The sequence below is a fragment of the Plectropomus leopardus genome, unplaced genomic scaffold, assembly GCF_008729295.1.
Source record: "Plectropomus leopardus isolate mb unplaced genomic scaffold, YSFRI_Pleo_2.0 unplaced_scaffold57, whole genome shotgun sequence".
Taxonomy (NCBI): Eukaryota; Metazoa; Chordata; class Actinopteri; order Perciformes; family Serranidae; genus Plectropomus; species Plectropomus leopardus.
Window position 1 is genome coordinate 119,514 of NW_024662630.1, and position 6,000 is coordinate 125,513.

Sequence of the window (6,000 nt, forward strand, 5' to 3'; positions counted from 1 at the left end):
GCATTATATAGGTTACTGATTAAAATAATGACATACAGCTTAGACAAATGCAATCGTTTCAAATTCAGTTGAACAAATTTGAAACCTCTGAAAGTGGCGGCCCTCGTTGTTGAAGATGTTACGCTCCTTATTTGATTGACTGCTTGTTTATGGTCTCTTTATGAAAACACACTAGTTCTGCGTAGTTTCTACTAAATGCTGAGCGATCTTGATAAACCAGTATCATGTGGTGGGCCACTTGCAGTATGTTTTGACAGACAAGCCAAGGGCCAGTCTGAGGGCCAAAATTGGCCCTCAGACTTGACTGACTTGATTTTTCACAAATTATCTGTCTATATGGATGTAATGACAATTTCAGCAAATATGAGAAAAAGTTATTTTGATAAAAGTTAACAACTGAAGCTTTATTGCTACTGGAGAAAGAATTTAAATTGTCTAGACATGAAATGTTAATTTACAGCAGGATATAGGTATTTATAGATTTCAGTCATTTCATTTGTGATGGTGCTGCACACCAGTATGTGGAACAAGAATAGCCAAAACTCATTGCTGTCACCTGAGAAAACATGCAGCACAGCTGTCAGAATATAATTATGAGTCTGGACAACAGATATTCAACCCCAGACTGGCCCCCAGACTAGACTTTGGACATACCTTTTCCAGGGCATCGTGCAGTGCTCTTGCAGTATAGATCTGGGAGTTATACTGTATGTTAATTTTAGTTTGAGTGCACATGTTTGTGTCGCCTTCCCTCGAATGTTCAAGACAGATTTCTCCTAAGAGAAACAATAATATCTAATCTAGTCTAATTTATTCTCTGGTGATTTCCACTCTTAATGTTGACTTGTTGGAAGATAGATGTATTTTGGCAAGTTTAGCTCATCACGACACTAGGAAGTCAAACAAAGAAAAACAACAATTTTCTGGGCCAAAATGACAAACTTTAATAGGGCCAGTATACATAATGATTGATTCACAGCATTTTAATGTGACTTGCAGGCTTTCTTTTGATCTGTTGGTCACCTTTAACAAGACTACAAACCTATTAACCGTTCAACTAAAGGTGGTTGAAGGTTGCCCAAGTTGTACGCTTGCAGTATTCTTTGCGATACAACCTCGCCTTAACGTTAACCCAACATCCTGTGCAGATACGGACCGCAGCGTCGTGCCTGTTGGCTCCCAGGCTGTTCTGATGTTCTGGGTTTCACAGAGTCACTGTGCACTCAGGTACAGGTGTTCAGTTACTGACCACCCAGGAGCTCGGAGACACGGCCAGGAGGTGCAGGTTACTGTGGAAGGTGAGAACGCCGTGTGGGGGCGACATGGATCAATAGATTGAACAACCAGCAGCCCTCGTTGAATTTCTTTTGTTCTTTGTTGTGGAGTGTTGACAGCAGTCTGCAAAACGTTTGATTAGGATCGAGGTTTGTTGTACACGAGAGAGGAAATGCCTTCTTCTAAAAGGCTCGGCATTCGTTTTCAATCACAACACCGGCTTTGTTCGTGCTCATCTATTAGGACTGAGTGGTTTTTTTTTTTGGTTTTTTTTTTTCTAATTCAGAAGTGGAAGAAACGGATTATTTTCAGTTTTTGTACGGAAATTAAGCTGCCCCCTCGTGAATATATTTAATGGTTTGCAATTATGTAGTTGATTTAAGGGATTTGATCATTTTGAAGACAATTTCAGTAAGCAGTACAAGTTTAAAGCATTTTCTTTTTTGGTCATTTAGATTTTTAAATTTCAAATTAATTACCGTTTATCCAGTAATACCCAGATTGTTCTAAACTTTACTTTTTGTCGCTTCATTTTCTGATTTTACTTATTGCACCTTGTGACTTGACCACTTGAACAGTCACTCAGCTGTGCAGTAATTCATAAGTTTTGTTTACAAGTCATGACTTTTGAGTTCTTTAAAACTTTGTATTTCACCTTTACAATCATCTAGTTTGAACTTTCTCTTTCAAGTATTTTAAATCTCATTTAATTCTAAGTAGATTTTATGATAAGACAAAGTATTAATTAAGTTACAGTTGTGTGGGACTTTGAATTAATATTTCTAGCACTCATCAAATTAAAACTCTTAATAGGGCTGGTGAGCTTTTTTACAACGTTGAGCCCTCAGGACGGGAGGTGTCCTCCCCTCTGGGGATGGGTCAGTTACTGAGCCACCTGAGCTGGAAGTTCAGCCGGTACAAAGACGGACACGTGCAGCCGGTTTTAGCAGCAACTGTTTTCACATGGAAGGAGGATAAAACAACTTTATTTAACAGCTAAACAGCAGTTTCTGAAAAAATATTAAGACGAGAAATAGGCAATGCAGTAACAGAATCTGGATTCATATTAGATCAGCGCTGCCTATCTGAAGACGGTTCATCTGTATGGATGTAGTTTCAGCAAATATGAGAAAAAGTTATTTTGAGTTAACAACTGTAGCTTTATTGACACTGGAGAAAGAATTTAAATTGTCTAGGCATGACATTTTAATTTACAGCAGGATATAGGTGTTTATAGATTTTAGTTATTACATTTGTGATTGTTCTGCACACTGATATGTGGAACAAGAATAGCCAAAACTCATTGCTGTCACCTGTGAACACATACAGCACAGCTGTCAGAATATAATTATGAGTCTGGACAATAGATATTGAACCCTTGTATCAAATGTTAAGGCTTGTCTGTGGGTACCGTCCTCCTTCTGTCTTTGGTTAATTGGCATTATTATGAGACTGAGTGTTTATTTTTTTGAAAATGCTTTGCTTTATTCTTTAATGTGGAGTTGTGAGGAACAGAAAGGCAGATTTGTGACAACAAACTGTCTGAAGTGGAGTTGAACGTGGCAGAAGTAGCAGTGGTTGGTTTAGAATATGAAGTTTGTTCCTATATTTCACCTCCAGGTGGCGCTCTAATTCTAAACACAGGCTCAGCCTTTATTCTCAGATAAGGAAGAGATTGTGATGCTACATCTGCATTTGTAACTGTTGGGCCAAACCAGTTTATTCTTAAGGCCTTGACTGAACTACCTAAACTTGGCTTTTTACTTTGACACTACTGAATGAAAGAAATGCATGTTTGGCACAGCAAGCAGGTAATCCATCCAGATACTAGTTTGTTAGTATTAAAATACATAACGGGGCTGCAACTAACAGTTATTTTGATTATTGTTTAATCTGTATTTTTAAAACAGGATTTTTCGATAAATTTCATAGTTTAAAAAGTGTCAGTAAATGTGAAAAAAATAACATTTTCTAATGACAGAAATTATGTTGAGTTGATTTCTTTTTATATAGTACTTTAAAATGTCTTGTTTTGTCTGACAACAGTCCAGAACCCCAAAATATTAAGTTTCTGATTACACAGGACCAACAAAAGTTTTCACATTTGAAGAGCTTGAAGTGGGTAATGATTATTTTTTTTCTTGAAAGAAAATAGGCAAGGTAGGGCAGCTTTATTTGTATAGCACATTTTATTTAACAGGGCAATTCAAAGTGCTTTACAGAGCAGAATATAAAATGCATGAAAATATAAAAACATAATAAAAGATACAGATTTACAATAAAAGAGTAAAGAGATAAAATATAAAAGGTAAAGTTGATCACGAAATTAATTAAAAATTAAAAAAATAAAAAGCACCATTGAAAATAGAAAAAGTGCAGATGAGCGATGCAAAGATAAAAAAAAAAAATTAAAATAATACAAAATCAAGTTTAAAATATGTTTGCAGTGTAAAAAGGGAACATTTAAAATAGTTAAAGCTTATTTTAATATAATTATTTTAATTATGTACTTATATTTACTTATACATAATCGTTATCAATGGCTTTTGTTCCAATTCTGACTATTGTCATGGAAATTCACAATGTCCTTCCTCAGCCATGATCTTAGTGTGTGGACAAACCATGGGGTTCAGATAAGTAAAGTGTGATAGGGTCAGAGGTCGGGGGAGCTTTGACGCCTGACACGGATGACTGTTTACGGTCAGCGAGGTGGAGGCGGCAGCAGGGGAGCAAAGAGACACGGTGAAACACAGGCAGAGGGAGAAGGAGCGAGAGGGGCAGACATGCCATATTTACTGTCTTTCCTAGTAAGAGCCCATGTGTGAACCGTAATGTGTATGTCGGTTGATGTAACCTCCGGCCCTCAAGGCACACAATCCCAGGTCTCGCCTGATCATGGCGGCTGACACAGAGGTGTGAAGGCAGGGGACGTGATGAGGAGGAGGGCGCCTCATGGTGGGGCTGCCATGGGTTGAACAAAGAAACCCTGTGAGCTCCGAGGTTTCAGTGTTTGCTGTCAAACCAGCAATTACAAACAGTTTTTTTAATACTGTGTTGACTACATGTGCGGGTGTCATAAAACTTGAATACGTTTGTTTTAGGGCTGGGCGATAGGGAGAAAATCAAATATGACAACATTTTGGACCGAATACCTTCATATCGTTATGTGTCAATATTGTGGCAGACTATTGGTGCCCTCATAAAATTAACACTATGAGTTTTTTGATGAATACTCATCAGTAGTGTGGATATAATGACTAATACTCTTTTTTAAACTAAAATCAGCAGGGTTTTTTAAACACAGCCAAACCTACTAAAAGTAGGCTGTAGAATCTGTTCCTCTTGCAGCAGACCAGTATACCTTTTTTTTTTGTTTTTTTTACTTCTGTGTCACGTTCGGACGGGATAAGACACAACACCGAAAAAGGGGTTAGTGAACAGTAGAAAGCAGCATGGAGGCCAGTGAAAATGTTATGGCACTTACTGCTTTTTTATATGTTACTTATTCCGTCTGTTTGAGCGCTACTTCGACAGAGACGGACGGTATATGGTGGTGGCCCGTTATTGCATCTCGCTGGCAAGGGGCTGAAATAAGAGCGTTCAACCAGGTGTTGTATTTCCATCACTGCTGATAAATACCCACGACCACTGCAGAGTCATGTGACGCAAATGCTGATTGTTACCTTTCCCACTAAATACAAAAACTAGATCTTAGTGGGTGTTAGTGCATATAATATCGCCAAATTGCCCAGGCCTAGTTTTTCTTTTATATATACGCTGATGTTACAGATGTTGAAAGCTGGAAGTCATGGTTTGAAGGTAATTCTGGGATGTTTTAGTAAGACCTGAGAGTTCATCTTCTTGCAAAAACTTGTTGTGAAAGTCATAAACGCTAACGTCATATAAGGTGAGGCCATAAAGAGGAATAAGACCGTAGGCAGAAAGAGTGGAGGGGACAAGAAGTGATTGAGAGAGGGAAAACAGATGGGGAGATTGAATTTTAGAGGAGAGCAGGCGGAGGAGGAGTGCGAAGGGAATCTTTTTTGTGTATGTCTGGAGAGAATGGGAGCCTCTTATACGCCTCACAGCGTGAATTTGGCCCGGGCTGCGGGCCCGTCTCGTCTACACAGCGGGGTGCTTTCCTGAGTGGGCTGCCCAGGGGAGGGGCACCTGCAGCAGCCTCAAACACTGGTCAAGAGGAGAGGCGGGGCGAGGGGTGCCGGGATGGAAAGATGCTTGGTGGTTCCAGGAAACGGACATGTGCTGGATTCATGAAATCCTCAGGTAGAACAGAGCGACGCTCGCGAACGAAAATATTCGTCCTGGTGTTTTCCCCCCGTGAACTATAGAGTAGAGCCGCAATCTCAGGATGAAATCAAAAACTTCTGTTGCGCAGGAGAACAAAAGTTATGATTGGAGCAAGTCGGCCGGCGCTGGCAACCACCAACATAAATAACACAAAGTTTATAGATCGACCAGCCTGCCAACTGAGACAATATTTTCCATCCATTTGGTTGGCTTGACCAAACACCATGTATTTGAAGTTTATCAAACACTCAGTCATCCCCGCAGACCTGAGGGAGGACTTAATCATCTCATATATTGAGTTTTAGAACACACGGACACCCAAAACCCGTCCACGGTGCAGAATCTGAAAACTGAACAACAAGCTCTCTGTGCTTTAATATCCACACTGCTGCTAAGTGTCCTTTTTGGAAAAGTTTC